This window comes from Hemitrygon akajei, chromosome 12, assembly GCF_048418815.1.
Source record: "Hemitrygon akajei chromosome 12, sHemAka1.3, whole genome shotgun sequence".
NCBI lineage: Eukaryota > Metazoa > Chordata > Chondrichthyes > Myliobatiformes > Dasyatidae > Hemitrygon > Hemitrygon akajei.
In genome coordinates, this window is record NC_133135.1 from 95,298,079 (window position 1) to 95,315,244 (window position 17,166).

Sequence of the window (17,166 nt, forward strand, 5' to 3'; positions counted from 1 at the left end):
TTTGTAGTTATAGCAGAGACTGAGACACATGAGAGCAGGCTGAAAAAACGGAGGCAACGAAAGCTGCGTTCGCACGCGTCCAACTGATCCGGCCCGCATGAAGCTGCATTTTGCTCAATCCGGCCCATGACCTAAAATGAGTTTGACACCCCTGGGCTAGGATTAAATCGGGAGATTGCTGGGCAGCACAACTCAAAGGGCCAGAAAGGCCTGTTCTATGCTGTATCTCAATAAATAAATAAATTGGGCAATGTTCTCAAAACTACCACTATGGCTGCTATGTTTGTATGACATTTTGATAGCACAGTGGATAAGTTCCTAGACAGCTGGTCATCTAGCACATAGAGGAGGAGGTCTCACAGCCCCTGGGAAATTGTTCAAATTTAAAAGATAGGGAGTTGAAAAAAAAATTGGCAGGAAATACTGGAGGCTAAGGACCAAGTGCCAATAGTTAATCCAAAAATAAATGAGGCTGGGGGGTGGGAGGTGGGATAATGTACAAGGGGACAGATGAAAGCAACACAAATATCTGGGCAGGTTGTGGAGCAGGAATAAGTTATAAAACTTGGAAAGGGAAGCTTCACATAAAAAAGGAAAATCAAACATAGATGGATCAAATTCTAAATTCCCTTGTCTTTCCAATGAAGGCCTGCGAAAGAGTTCTGTTGTGTGAAAATTCTGAAGGAGTATCTTGTCCAAACATATTTGGGCAGAGCCTATTCCAAGCTACAGCTGCTTCCCAGAATGAAGTGGGGACTTTGGAGTGGTGGTGGATTGACTCATGCGGGAGTTAAGCCAAAAGAGATAAACATCTTAAAAATAGTAATACAATGCTGGTAATAATTTTACCACAACTCTGGTAATATATTTTTCAATAGCAAATCATAACTATTTGTATGTAAACAAATGCACAAGTAGTCTCCAGATTACAAGTGACCTATTCAATATTCTAATCTGAGTAAAGTAAAGCATGTTTAAATCCAGATGTTTGCAAACAGTGTCATTTTATTCTCTACACCATTCAATGGTATGAGAGCAGATTATTTGCTGGTAGTATAGGCCCAGTCAACAGAATTGCTGAGAGGCACATGGTCTTGGTAAATCACTCAAATTTCCCCCTGAAAATGGCTGCGCAAGTTTACAGGGTGGTAAAGCAGGCATATGGCGTGCTTGACTTTACCAGTTGAGGCACTGAGTACGAGAGTCAGCAAGTTATGTTGCGGATTTATAAAACTCTGGTTAAGCCGTGTACATTAATGTACATTCATTTCTGTTTGACCAATTATAGAAAGGGCATGGAGGCTTTGAAGAGGGTGCATAAGATGTTTGCTAGGGTGCTGCTTGTACAGAGAGCATAGGGCACATGCTATAGGGAGAGCTCAGACAAACAGATTGATATAAGTTTATAAGATTATGAGAGGCATAACCAGATTAGACAGCCAGTATATTTTCCCAGGATCAGAATGTATAATCCTAGAGATAATGCATTGAAGGAGAAAAGGGTAATACAAAGGAGATGTACAGGACAATGATTTTACACAGACACTGGGGTGCCTGGAATGTACTGCAAGATGTTGTAGTGGAGGCAAATACTTTTGCGGCATTTAAGACATTCTCAAATAGGCAAATGAATGAGCAGAGAATGGAGGAACGTGGACATTATGTAGGTAGAAAGGATTAATTTAGTTAGGTGTTTAATTATTAAATGTGTTGGCGCGTGGCCAAGTGGTTAAGGCAGTGGTCTAGTGATCTGAAGGTCGCTAGTTCAAGCCTCAGCTAAGGCAGCGTGTTGTGTCCTTAAGCAAGGCACTTAAACACACATTGCTCTGCGACGACACCGGTGTCAAGCTGTATCGGCACTTGCCCTTCCCTTGGACATCAGTGGCGTGGAGAGGGGAGACTTGGAGCATGGGCAACTGCCAGTCTCCTATACAACCCTGCCCAGGCCTGAGCCCTGGAAACTTTCCAAGGTGCAAATCCATAGTCTCTCAAGACTAACAGATGCCTATATTTAATTATTAATTGAATAAGGGCCAAAGGGCCTGTTGCTGTGATAAGTTCTATGTTCTGAATTGCAACAGTCAATGAGGCTGTTATGCGTCAATGCTAACTTCTCCACGGAATCCATCATATCCTTGCCAACATTGTGGGAATTCTAACAATTAATCCCAACAACTCTAGTAATTAATGAAAATTTTTGGCTCTCTGGAGACCTCCAAGGTAGATATGTGCATGCAACCACTACACACCATGTCTTCAGTTGGCACCTGATACTGAGGAGCTTCATATGGACACATACTAATCAAATCCTGCAGTCTTCGGCACTGTTGTAAGTGTTGTCTTTCAGATGAAAGTTTGGGTCTGGTCCAGCTGACGCTTGCAGTGGTCAAATGTATCAGCTCTCTCCATTGTTGGCCTCACACTGGAAGTCTTCCAGGATTTCCCAAGAGGCCACAGAACCTGTGACACTACAGAGATTGTAATGAAAATAACCAGGTAAAGACAAAGAAGATAGTATCCCTTCTTAAATGATTTTGCTTTATTTTACTTTAAATTGCTTAATTATTTTAAAGTATTTTATTTTTCAAATAACTAGATTAAATCCTAGTTCATCACAGAACAGGCCTTTCCACCCATTATGTTGTAACAACTAATTAAGCTAATGTCACTTTATCTCTTCTACCTGCATGATGTCCATATCCTCTCTCTGTTCTCTGCATAATTATGTACATAGAACATGGGATGGTACAGTACAGGAAGTGCCAAATTAAACTAAATCTTTTCAGGCTGCACATGATCCAAATCCCTCCAATCTCTTCATATGAAAGCTTTGTAAACACCACGGTCATATCTGCTTCCACCACCATCACCCCCGTCCAGCCATTCATAGCACCTACCACATTCTCAGTTACAAAACTTTCCCCTTTGCACATTCAGTACAAATCCTCTCATATTTGACATGTCTACCTTGGGAAAAAAAAATTCTGACTGCCTTTCATAATTCTAACTTCTATCAGGTTTTTCCTCAGCCTTGGACACTCTAGAGAAAACAACCCAAGTTTGTCCAACTTTTGACCTATATTTATATTTACATTGTTTCATTGACTAGTTCTGTTGGGATTAGGAGAGCCACCATCTGGACCACATACCTAACCACATGAGGGGATTTCTACTCTGCAGCTGTTTGTAAACAGGGGCTGTTGGCTGGCACTGTTCTGTTTTCCCTTCTGCTCTTGAAAACAACATTGGTGAGGAGATTCTCAGCTGGAACCTCACCAGTACTTGTGCAAAGATCTGAAATGCAACATTTAACATAAAGAAGGAAACGTAAAACAACAATTGTAGCAACCCTGAGCTCTCTATAACTGTGTACCAGATAAAACTGTGAACACTACTTTATATCTTAGAATATACCAACCACCCAAATCGAGTCCATAATTTAGGGTGAGGCAGAAGGCTGAATAAGAAACTCCCCAATTACCCTTACTGGGTAATTGCTACTCAGTAAGCAATTAATAGGCTGCTCATGGATTCATTACTACTACTGTTCAGAAACAGACTCTTTGGCCCAACTGGTCCATGCCAACCAAGGTATCCAGCTAAGCTAGTCCCATTTGCCCATGTTTGGCTCATGTTTCTTTAAACCTTTCCTATTCGTGTACCTTGTCCAAGTATCTTTGATATGTTGTTCATGTATCTTCTTCAACCATTTCAACCGGCAGTTCATTCCATATATCGACCAATCTAGGGGAGAAGGTTATAGCTCATATTACTATCAAACCTTTCTCCTCTCACTTTTAACCTCTAGGTCCTGTTTCCATAACCCCGGGGAAAAAAGATTTGGGTGCATTCTATCTATGCTCTTCTTTCTGAACCCCATCCTTTTCCCCTTGATTTTATATTCAGCTATAAAATCATCTCTCATTCTCCTACACTCTGAAGTCCGAACTTGCTCAACTTTTCTCTACAACTCTTTCCACTTTATTAACATCCTTCCTATAGTAGTGTGATCAAAATGGAACACAATATTCCAAACACTGTCTCACGAACATCAACATAAAGAATGATTAGTCCTGAAAGGCAATAGAGATTGTATCAATGGTTGACTCAAGGCCAGAGAGAGAGAGTGACAAGTTGGGAACAGTTGTGAGGTCAGGTGCCACCAGGAAACTTATAACCTATCAGATAGTATCCTGCAGCATTAGACTTCAGACTGGGAGTCAGTGTGTGGGTGGACTAAAGAGAGAAATTAAGAATGAAGGAAGGGGCCTCAATATGGAGAGATTGAAGGAGAAGACAGAAGAATGGAGAGATCAAGAAAAAGGAGAAGATTTTGTGAATGTTATTTATTGGGGGAGAAAGAATAGGGAGCCAGGACTGAAGAATGAAGAGGGGAGATAGCAGAGGAGATAGAGGAGTGAGATTGGGGGAGGCAGAAAAATATTGTGGGGAGATGAAAAATTGAAGGAAAGTGGAGGAGGACGATGAGTGCCTGTGGAGAGGAGGCCCATCACTGCAGAGATTCTTATTTTGCTGGTAAACACAAAGTACACTGCAGATGCTGTGGTCAAATCAACACGTACAAACGTTGACTGCTCCTTTCAACGGATGCTGCCCAACCTGCTGAGTTCATCCAGCTTTTGTACTTATTTTGCTGGTGACTGGTTGGATGTATACCCATTCTTAATCCAGAACAGTTCTAAGCAACAATACCACCTCTGTTTAGCCAGCAAAAACCCTACAGCCCAAGCCTCAGAAGCCAAGATTTCCACTGGTAACCCTACAATCTCTCATCAGAAATTTATCAAACCCTGTAAAACTTTACATCAGCACAGTAGAAACGCACAGTCCTGTACCAAAGTTATACTCTCTCCTTATTTGGAATTTTATAGATTCCATTTAGTAATCTGTGGCTCTCAAACAGAAGCATTAGCTTCAGTTATAAATCTAGAGCTCCTGTCCCTCCACCCCATCTGAATCAATAACTCTATTAGAAGATAAGTTTCTCAAAACTATGAAAACCATGAAGTTTGATTAAAAGTCTCCGTTCCCTATAGAATTATGCCCAAGGACTCCTGTGTTTATGTCAAACATTTCTTCCACTCTGGTTCAAAGAATTTCTTCTCCTCCCAAAGGGATTGAGTTCTCAAATCATCTGGCTGAGCATTTCCAACAACTGCGGAATATAAGCATTATCCCCATGGCAACAGACCCAACATTCCAGTTACTCCTAGTTGTTGCTAGCCTGGTTTCCCCTAGTGACCAAGGAAATATTGTACCTGGAGACAAGAGTCTATAAATAGACAAACCCTGTAATTTAGTATCCGTTGTTTTTTCTGTTCTCAATGCTCTGTATTTCTAATCTGTCTGTTATTTCTCCTCACCTTTGCCAAGATGTAATCTGGGGGACAATGTACACTCTAGGTGAGGCCAAGCTTTTACCAGGAATTACCTAATCATGCCACTCAACCTGTCCAGATGAAAATTAGAAAAAGATTTATAGCAGCAGATGCATTTTGTGCTATGTGTATGTCTAATGTTAAAATTGGTTCTGCAAATTATGCTGACACTAGCTTTGTCAACCTTCCAAAACTGCCTGCAGACTTCAGGACATTACAGCAAGTACAAAACAACTTTATTTACAAGTTATAAAATTTCTTGAGGGGGCGTGGCTAGCTTGACTGTCAGTCAAGATCCATCCAATAGGATGATGAACCATCTGTTTTCCTATCACAAACTGAAAGCGCAGCACACTGTGAAGATTGACTTGTCAGGTGGCTAGTGGTAGATATGGTGCCTGTGCACACATGTTGCTGTCTACATTGGCTTGGCATAGTAAATGAATATAATTGTAATGCAATTTTATTTACTGTATAGTTTTGGAGAGGAACTACTGAATGGACATCTGAGCAACGTACAGGTTGCAGATGTGCCTTTATTTACAACCTTCCAAAATCCTCCTTCTGAATATCTGGGGACCAGTATCTGAATTGAGGCAACTGCCCCACCAATCAAAACATGTCATCATTACATTCACAGAATCAGACCTTAGATATGATGGGCCAGACATCTCCATCACTATCTCTGCACAATATCCAATTCCATTCACAGCTCCATAGATTCATCAAGAACTAAACACCATTCAGCATGAGCTGATTTGATGGCACACAGATGTGCCAGGCAATGGCCATCTCCAAAGAAAAGCACCTAGCATTGATATACAGTGGCCTTGCCATTACCAGCTGCCCTACAATCAACATCCTAGAGATCATCATTGACCAGAATCTAAAACAGACCAGCTGTCTAAATATTGTAGTTACAAGAGCAGGTCAGAAGCTGATTCCCCTGGATCCAGTGACAGTTTCTGACACCAATAAAGCCTTTCTACCTTCTCCAAGGTATGAGTCAAGAGTGTACTGGAATAGTTACCAGTTGTGTGGATGACTCCTTATAAACAAAGTAACCCATGATTGATATTCCATCCACCACCCATTCATTCACTGCACCCTGACCGCAGTATATTCTACCTACAAAACTGCATTACAGTTGCTCACCCACGCTACTCATCAGCATCTCCTAAACTCATGACATCTATCACCAAGAAGGAAAGATCAGCAAGTATAAGAACATTACAATCTGTAAGTTCAGCTCTAAGTTGCATATCATCCTGACCTGGAAATAATCAGTTGCCCTTCCTCATCTTTGGATCTAAATCCTGGAACTCCCTCTCCTACAATGTTCTTGGAACACCTTCACCAAAGGGTCTGCAGCTGTCCAAGAAGGCAGCTCACCACAGGGGCAATTAAAAATGAGCGATGCATTCTGATCTTCACAGTGACACCCACTACCTGAAGAGTGTATTAAAATATGTTATTACATGAACTATAATGGAGAATCACAAACACGAGGAAGTCTGCAGATGCTAGAAATCCATAGCGACACACACAAAATGCTGGAGAAGCTCAGCAGGTCAGGCAGCGTCTCTGGAAAAGAGTAAACAGTTGATGTTTTGGTCCAAGACCCTTGTTCAGGACTGACGAGAAAGTGGGGAGATGCCAGAATAAAAAGGTTGAGGGAGAGGAAAGAGGCTAGCTAGTAATAGGTGAAGCCAAGTGGATAGAAAAGGCTAAGTGCTGGAGAAATCGATGTTCATGCCATCAGGTGCCCAGATGGACTATAAGGTGCTGCTCCTCTAGCCTGAGAGTGATCCCATCATGGCACAAGAGGAGGCCATGGATCGACACATCAGAACTAGAATGGGAATTGGAATTAAAATGTTTGGCCAGCAGGAAGTTCCACGTGGCAGATGGTGTAGAGGTGCTCAACAAAGCAGTCCCCCATTTCATGACAGTCCTCACCAATGTAGAGGAGGTCGCATCAGGAAAAATGGACACAGTAGATGACCCCAGCAGTATATAGTCAGGTGTAGCGCTTGGGCCGCTTGCAGGGATAAGTAGTGGGAGGGAAGTTAGTGGGGAAGGACGAACAGACAGGGATTCACGGAGGGAGCAATCTCTGCAGAAGGGGAGGGTGTGGTAAAGATATGTTTGGTGGTGGGATCCCTTTGGGGATAGCAGAAGTTGCGAATCGGGTGGTAAGTAAGGACAAGAGGAACTCTATTGCTACTGAAGCAGCATGAAAGTGGGGTAAGCGCAAATGGAGGAAATGCAGTTGAGGGCAGTATCAATAGTGGAGAGGGGAAGCCCTGTTCTTTAAAGAAGGAGGACATCTCTGATCTCCTGGAATAGAAAGCTGCAACCTAGGAATTGATGTGGCAAAGGCGAAGAAACTGAAAAATGGGAATGGCATTTTTACAGGAGATAGGGTGGGAAGAGATAGAATCGAGATAACCAGATAACCATGGGAATCAGTAGGTGTGTAAAACATATTGTTGACAGTTTGTCTCCAGAGATAAATTCAGAGAGATTGAGAAAGGAGAGGGAGGTGTCAGAGAAGGAACAACTGAATTTAACGGCAGGGTGGAAGCTAGAGGCAAAGTTAATAAAATTGACAAGCTTAGATGGGTTCATGAAGCAGTGCCAATACAGTCATCAATGTAGCAGAGGAACAGTTGGGGAATATAACCAGAGAAGCCTTTGAACATAGACTATTCTACATAGCCAAAAAAGAGGCAAGCCCTTGAGTTTGGAAAAAAAATGGGAGGAGCCAATGAAAAATTCATTCAGGATGAGAACCGGTTCTGCCAGATGGAGGAGGGTGGTGGTGAAGTGGGTTTGGTTGGTTATTTTGTCAAGAAAGAAGTATTAAGGCCTTCTTGATGGGGGATAGATGGGCATAGGAGCTGAACATCTATAGTAAAGATGTGACAGTCAGAGCCAAGGAATTAAAAGATACTAAGGAGATTGAGAGCATGAGAAGTGTTATGGACATAGGTAGGAAGGGACTGAAACAACAGAGATAGAATGGAATCGAGATATGAGGACATAAGTTGAATGGGGCAGGAGCAGCCACAGACAATGGGCCTGCCAGGACAGTCCAGTTTATGGATCTTGGGTAGGAGGTAGAAGCGAGCAGTGCAGGGTAAGGGAACTATGAATTTGGTAGCAATGGTTGGGAGTTCTCCAAAGTGGATGAGGTTAGTGATGGTGTCAGACACAGTTTCTGATGGTGTGGAGTGAGGTCCTCCTTGAGGGGCAGGTATAAGGAGGAGGTGTCTGAGAGTTGCCTTCAGGCCTCAGCAAGGTAGAGGTCAGTCTGCCACATGACAACAGACAAACCCTTTGTTTGACAGTGTTTGGATTAGGGTGGAGAGAGTGGAGGCGACACACTCAGAGCAATAGAGAATATTTTTTCTATTACCATTTCTTTTTGCCTTGCACCTGAAACCCCTGGTTTCCTTGGCTGCGGAAGTCTAGGGAAGACAATCTCTGGCCCCACTAAACTTGTGACATTGAGGATTGAGGCGTTCTCCCACCCCAAACCCCTGTTTGAGTGGATGCTGTGTAATTTGTTACCCTGTTACAAATTAGTACCACAAAATAATAGACAATACACTGCATACAATTAAAAGATGATATTTATAAATCTTAATTTGACTAAAGGGTTATTAAAGAAAAGAACAAAAAAAAGGGCCCATTTTAATGAAACAGTCAAATGTGCACAAGTTGGAGCTCAAAGTTTCTCCGTAGTCACTGATCCTCAATCAATTTCGTTTTTGGCTTTGTCGAATCAGTCTCACTCCAGGTTGAATCCTATGACCTCTTCTCTTCTGCGTCTTCCCTCTTCATCCCCTCTCAAACAAAAGCCCCAAGCCCAACCTTAGTGTTCCTCTTCAGAGAAACCTCCCCTTAATTCGACCATTCTAATAGGATGCCAACATTTTTGCTCATCTCTTATCTTCAACAATAACCCAAACAAGCTGAAAACAGAACAGAATTGCCAAAATATGAACCAGGGCATTACACACATATCTATCATTTAATTTCTCCTCCTCACTTCCCCCCACGACTTACTTCAATCACATCTCAAAAATTGTTAACAGAAAATAAAAACAGTAAAGGCTCAGATAATTACACAGCAATTATTTGAGCAAAACAATGTTAAGTTGTCTGGTCAATGGTTATTTATTAAAACTCTGCAGCTGTTATATCTCTGCTTTACTCTCCACAACATTGGCTGTCATGTGGAGTATTTCCAGTACATATTGCTAAAATTAGATTTCCAATCTTTAAAATATTTCAGTTCTGTCAGTGGAGTGAGTTGAAGAAGATGTGATAAGACTCATGTACAATGTAAACATAGCTACAAACGCAAACTTAAAAATAAACTGCTGGATGATGAAATAATACCTTCTGGATTTGAATTTACCCATCTGGAATCTCACGAGATTAAAGCTCTTCTTGCAACAAAGTAAGCCTTAAGAAACTATGGAGGAAAAGATTGTACTCAAAGTACTGGAGGATTTCTCTTACAAAACGTGTCTTCCTGAGCAGCCTAACCCATTCTATTTATCTCATATTGTTAGCTGAAACTCAGATAATAGATTCCAAGTTAAGAAGGCTGTTTCCTCTAAGCATAGTTTCCAAAGCACGTTCTACCATAATCAGTCTTTCTCAGGGAAATATACAGAAGAAATGTGGCAAATGTTCAGGGGATATTTGCTTGGGGTTCTGCGTAGGTACATTCCAATGAGACAGGGAAAGGATGGTAGGGTACAGGAACCGTGGTGTACGAAGGCTGTTGTAAATCTAGTCAAGAAGAAAAGAAGAGCTTACGAAAGGTTCAAAAAACTAGGTAATGATAGAGATCCAGAAGATCATAAGGCTAGCAGGAAGGAGCTTAAGAATGAAATTAGGAGAGCCAGAAGGGGTCATGAGAAGGCCTTGGCAAACAGGATTAAGGAAAACCCCAAGGCATTCTACAAGTATGTGATGAGCAAGAGGATAAGGCGTCAGAGAATAGGACCAAATAAGTGTGACAGTGGAAAAGTGTGTATGGAAACGGAGGAGATAGCAGAGGTACTTCATGAATACTTTACTTCAGTATTCACTACAGAAAAGGATCTTGGCGATTGTAGGGATGACATGCAGTGGACTGAAAAGCTTGAGCACGTAGATATTAAGGAAGAAGATGTGCTGGAGCTTTTAGAAAACATCAAGTTGGGTAAGTCACTGGGACTAGACGGGATGTACCCCAGGCTACTGTGTGAAGTGAGGGAGGAGATTGCTGAGCCTTTGGCAATGATCTTTGCATGAGGTCAGGAGAGGTTTCGGAGGACTGGAGGGTTGCGGATGTTGTTCCCTTATTCAAGAAAGAGAGTAGAAATAGCCCAGGAAATTATAGACCAGTGAGTCATACTTCAGTGGTTGGTAAGTTGTTGTTGTTTTTTTTTAAACTTTTTTTATTGTTTTCAAATAGTTACAGAATAAATGTGTATGAGAAAAAAAAAATGTTACCCAGCCCCCCTCCCCTTAACCCCTCCCCCCTAACATCCCTATTAAAAAAAAAGAAAGAGAAAAAAAAAGGAATGCCTGGATATTGGAGGGTCCCCACACGCTCCACGGAGTTCGTAATAACTTTAGTGTATACATTTATTTCTTTCCCCAAGTAACCAATTATTTCATCTTCGGAGCACCTATATATTTAATCCTGTCTTTTGTAAATAAGGACGCCAAATTTTCAAAAATGTTTCATATTTATCTCTTAAATTGTAAGTGATTTTTTCAAGTGGAATACAGCCATAAATTTCGTTCTTCCAACAATCTATACTTAGATATGTATCCGATTTCCAAGTCACTGCAATAGCTTTTTTGGCTACTGCCAATGCAATTTTTATAAATTCTTTCTGATATTTATTCAATCTGGATATCGGTTTTATCCCTTCAATATTACCTAGTAAAAGTAATATTGGGTTGTGTGGAAGTTGTATTCCAATGATTTGTTCCAGTAAAACTCTTAAATTTGTCCAAAAAGGTTGAATTTTAGAGCAAGACCAAGTAGAATGTAAAAAAGTACCAATTTCTTGGTTACATCGAAAACACTGATCAGATAGATTTGGGTTTAATTTGTTTATTTTTTGTGGTGTAATATATAGTTGATGTAAAAAATTGTATTGCACTAATCTTAATCGTTTATTGTATTTGTCATACTCTCAAGACATAGTCTTGACCAGTTTTTTTCTTCAATTTTGATATTCAAATCACTTTCCCATTTTTGTCTTGACTTATGGACTCCTTGTTTAATTGCCTGTTTTTGAATCAAATTATACATACAAGAGATAAATTTTTTAATCTTTCCTTTTTGAATTAAAGTTTCTATTTCATTGGGTTTCGGTAGTAACATTGTTTGACCTAGCTTTTCTCTTAAATAAGCCCTTAGTTGAAAGTAACAAAAAAGAGTGTTGTTTGATACTTTATATTTATTCTTTAATTGATCAAATGACATTAATATACCTCCTTCAAAACAATCTCCTATATATCTAATCCCTTTTTGAAACCAATTATATAAAAGTTGATTATCCATAGTGGTTGGTAAGTTGATGGAGAAGATCCTGAGAGGCAAAATTATGAACATTGGAGAGGTATAATATGATTAGGAATAGTCAGCATGGCTTTATCAAAGACTGTTCATGCTTTACAAGCCTGATTGATTTTTTTGAGGATGTGACAGAACACATTGATGAAGGTAGAGCTGTAGATGTAGTGTACATGGATTTCAGTAAGACATTTGATAAGGTACCCCACGCAAGGCTTATTGAGAAAGTAAGGACACTTACTTACTTGGGATACAGGGGACATTGCTTTGTGGATCCAGAACTGGCTTTTCCACAGAAGTCAAAGAGTGGTTGTAGACGGGTCATATTCTGCATGGAGGTTGGTCACCAGTGGAGTGCCTCAGGGATGTGTTCTGAGACCCCTCTCTTTGTGATTTTTATAAATGACCTGGATGGGTTCGTAAATTTGTTGATGACACAAAGATTGGGGGTGTTGTGGATAGTGTGGAGGGCTGTCAGAGGTTACAGTGGGACATTGAGAGGATGCAAAACTGGGCTGAGAAGTGGCAGATGGAGTTCAACCCAGATACGTGTGAGATGGTTCATTTTGGTAGGTCAAATATGATGGCAGAATATAGCATTAATAGTAAGACTCTTGGCAGTGTGGAGGATCAGAGGGATCTTGGGGTACAAGCCCATAGGACACTCAAAGCTGCTGTACAGGTTTGCTCTGTGGGATTGTGTTTAAAAGCAGTAATGTTGCAGCTGTATAGGAACCTGGTCAGACTCCACTTGGTGTACTGTGCTCAATTCTGGTTGCCTCACTACAGGAAGGATGTGAAAACCATAGAAAGGGTGTAGAGGAGATTTATAAGGATGTTGAGATTTGGAAGGATGTTGCATAAAAAACGTACACCTGACATCTCCTCTGTACCTACTTCTAAGCACCTTAAAACACCTTAAAACTATGCCCTCTCGTGCTAGCCATTTCAGCCCTGGTAAAAAGACTGTGACTATCCACATGATCAATGCCGCTCATAATCTTGTACACCTCTATCAGGTCACCTCTCATCTTCCGTTGCTCCAAGGAGAAAAGGCCGAGTTCACTCAACCTATTCTCATAAGGCATGCTCCCCAATCAGGAAACATCCTTGCAAATCTCAACATTACCTCTCGGCTCCTAAACTCAATCCCATGATTGATGAAGGCCAATGCATCGTATGCTTTCTTAACCACAGAGTCCACCTGTGCAGTGACTTTGAGTGTACTATGGACTCAGATCCCAAGATCCCTCAAATCCTCCACACTGCCAAGAGTCTTATCATTAATAAGACTTCTGTCATCATATTTGACCAAGCAAAATGAACCACCTCACACTTATCTGGGTTGAACTCCATCTGCCCCTTCTCAGTCCAGTTTTACATCCTATCAATGTCTCACTGTAACTTCTGACTGCCCTCCACACTATCCACAATACCCCAAACCTTTGTGTCATCAGCAAATTTACTAACCCATCCCTCCACTTCTTCATCCAGGTCATTTATAAAAATCACAAAGAGTAGGGGGTCCCAGAACAGATCACTGAGGCACCCCACTAGTGACCGACCTCCATGCAGAATATGACCTGTCTACAACCATTCTTTGCCTTCAGTGGGCAAGCCAGTTCTAGATTCACAAAGCAATGTCCTCTTGGATCCCATGTCTCTTTACTTTCTCAATAAGTCTTGCATGGGGTACCTTATCAAATGGAGTGATGGAAATCAAAAAGCTACAGGTATGGAAAGGGGTGGTGGTGTAATTCCAAGTAAAGTTCGTGTGCAACTTGGAGAGATGGTGGCATTCCTGTGTTTTGCTGTCTTTGTTCTAGGAAATAGTAATCGTTGGTTTTGAGAAGATGCTGGGATTGCCTGGGTGATTTGCTGATGGCGGCTTATAAATGGCTCACACTGCTGCCATGTTCACTGTGCTGGAAGGAAATGCTGTCAAACTGTGCGCATGGCTCACCATTCCAAGAATTGTAAGGTACATTTGTTTTTTTTTTAACTGTTTATTTTATATTTTTATTGAGATACAACGCGGAATGGGCCTTTCCACCTCTTCGAGCTGCACCACCCAGCAGCCCCAAATTTAACCCTAGCATAATCATGAAACAATTTACAATAAACATTTAACCTACCAACCGGTATGTTTTTGGACCAAGGGAGGAAACCTGAGCATCCTGAGGAAACCCATGCGGTCATGGGAAAACGTACAAATTCCTTACAGGCAGCAGCGGGAAATAAACCTGGGTTGCTAGTACTGTACAGTGCTGTACCAACCACTACAGTACCATACTGCCCCGTACTGAGGTACAGTGAAAATCACTGTTTTAAATCATTTTATCACATCAATACATTGAGGTAGTACAAGAAAAACAACAATACAGAATAAAATGTAGTAATTCTTTAGAGTCAGAGAATTTACATTTAATAGAGTAGACTACGTAATAATAACAGTAATGAGTAGATCTGCAGAACAGCTTGAGATGTGTTGCCAAGCTTTACTACCATTGAAGTCATAAAATTATACAAAATGGAACAGGGCACTCAGCACAACTCAACCATGCCAACCAATGTGCCTACCAATCCTAGTTCCATTTGGCCCAAATCCCTCTAAACCAGGAGTTCTCAACCTTTTTTATGCAATGGTCTGTGAAGCCTAGGTTGGGAACCCCTGACCTAAACCTTTCTTATCCATGTATCTGTCCAAATGTCTTATAAATTGTAATTGTACCCATATGTACCATTTCCTTTGACACCTCATTCCATATTTGCTGTTTTTATTCAGTTGATTCGAACTCTTCGTGACCTCATGGACCATAGAGTCAGTTTTCATGGCAAGATATGGAAGAAGATTGGCAAGCCTTTATTCCACACAGATACTGCTGCTGCCCAGGTTGGGAGCCGGCTGGGTTTCAACATGGGACCATCTGCCTTGAAGACCAGTGCTGGTGCCACTACACCACCAGCTGGGCCTCATTCCACATACCCATCGCATTCTCTTGAAAATGTTCCCCTCAGGTCCTTTTTAAATCATCTCCCTCTCTTCTTAAACTTCTGTTCTCTAATTTTAGACTCCACTATCCTGGGAGGGAAAAAGACTCCTACCATTCACATCCATTGCAAAGTAGAGAGGCCTGGTTTCACCTGTGATATCAGACCTGGAGTGTTGTGTCTAAGAATGGATATTCTTGCACTGGAAGTGTTTCACTGTTAAGAGAGTCCTTGACAAGGATGGTTTGGACCCAAGTGCTGGAGTATCCAAGGCTAGGAATGAGATATGGATCGCAAACTGAACACAAAACAAAACGCTAGATGATATCTCTGGCCGGGCTTACGAATGGGCACTGAGGCTCCGTCCAAGAGCTCTTTAAGTACTTAATTCTTGGTGCCCAAAATATGACGGTGCTGAATCCTTAAAGGGGCTGCACAAGCTATTCATACTCCAGAGAAATGGAACATCTCACATCCTCTGAGGGAAGTCTAGAATTGGGAACCACAGTCTGACAATGTGATTGCTTCAGATTGGGTTGGAGAGGAATTCTTTCTGAGAAAGAGTCATGAATCTTTGGAGTTCTCTACCTGTGAGACCTGTAGAAATAGAACCATTCAACTATTCAACAGACAGGAGAATGGAAGAAGCCAAGGTCAGGCTAGCAAGTAACCAGCAGATATATGGCTGCTTCTGTTCAGCCTGAAATGTCAACTGTTCATTCATTTCCATAGATGCTGCCTGACCTGCTGTGTTCCTTCAGCATTTTGTGCGTGTTGCTTTGGATTTCCGGCGTCTGCAGAATCTCTTGTATTCATGATTTTCTGCTCCAACTTATGTTCTTATATAAGCAGATTTTTTCAGTGAATTTAAGAAAATATTTAAAGGCTGACAAGGGTCCTTTGCACTTTATCTGAAGCTACAGCACAACAGAGCTCAGGTGCAGAAGTAACTTTTTTCGGGGCTAAAAGGATTAAATAGCAGCCATAGTGCAAAGTTGAAAAAGTTATGCCCGCCCCAAATTGATAATAACACAGAGACTGATCTTAAGTTATAATAATCACACTGCTTATAGCAACGCTGGTTGTGGCTCCAGAAAAGGATATCAAACAATGAAACACCCTGTCAAAGACTCACTCCCCAGGGCATGTTGCACATATTTAGTGGATGCGTCAGGCACCATAATCTAATGTCGGCTACCACCAAACCCATCCGTAGGATTACAAATGTGTCTTGCACTGATTATAACAGACTTTCCTGTGGGCTATAACAGATTCTCACTCAGGGACACTGCTCATGAGTGGCGAGAGAGGCCCGCAACCATGTTACAGACCCATGTGTAGGGATAGTACGTGCATTTTAAAATTATTTGTCCCAAAATAACTGACATTAAAGTCATGTGTACTCGGCAGGTCTCACTGATTATAATGTTGCCTTACACCATCTGTGGTTTGTTCTGTGGAATGCAGTCTGCTCTGAACTCGATCACACAGGCAGCGAGTGTGGGGATCCATACAGTAAGTGGATATGCTGGGACTTGCCTGCTTCTGATCTCAGCCATTACATTGTCTGCAGCTACATCATGCCTGTTCTTGCCACCTAGACACTTCCTCCGCAACCTGAAGTTATATTGGAAGATCCCAGTTGTTCAAGACTTTACCCAGAGGCTTCAAGAATTATAGTGTAATCTGAAAACTGATGCTTTCAAGAAAAATAATGCATTAAATTGTGAACTTTTTATTCTTTAATAATTTTAATAATATTGATCATTGGGAGATAAAGGCTAATTGACAGTTAAGGGAACTACAGGAACAAATCTATTGGGTGGACTATGGTAGGTCTTGGGGTCAGAGGGTTTTGTGTTTAAAACTCTGAGTCATGGAGCCATACAGCCCAGAACAGGCTCTTCAGCCACAACTGGTCCATGCCAACCAAAATGCCCATCTAAGTTAAAACCGTTTGTCAATGTTTGCTCCATATTCTTCAATAGGCACGTTTAATGTCAGAGAAATGCATATAATATATATCCACGTTTTTTTGCTTCACAAACCTTTTAAGACTTTCCCATCCATGCACCTGTCCAATGTATTTTAAAAATTGTTATTGTATCTGTCTCAACCACTTCCTATGGCCTCTTCCTTCAAGAATACTCCAACTTAAGCCATTCACTATTTTAGAACCAT

The 17,166-nt window shown here is 41.3% G+C and overlaps 1 long non-coding RNA gene across 1 annotated transcript in view; it reads right to left on the bottom strand.

The window, feature by feature from the left end:
* LOC140737300 (uncharacterized) overlaps positions 1-2,406 on the bottom strand; it is a 42,063-nt gene extending 39,657 nt beyond the window's left edge. The window contains exon 1 of the long non-coding RNA XR_012101095.1: positions 2,300-2,406. This is a non-coding gene — a long non-coding RNA (uncharacterized lncRNA). The remainder of the gene's footprint in view (positions 1-2,299) is intronic.
* Between the last annotated feature and the right edge of the window lie 14,760 nt (positions 2,407-17,166).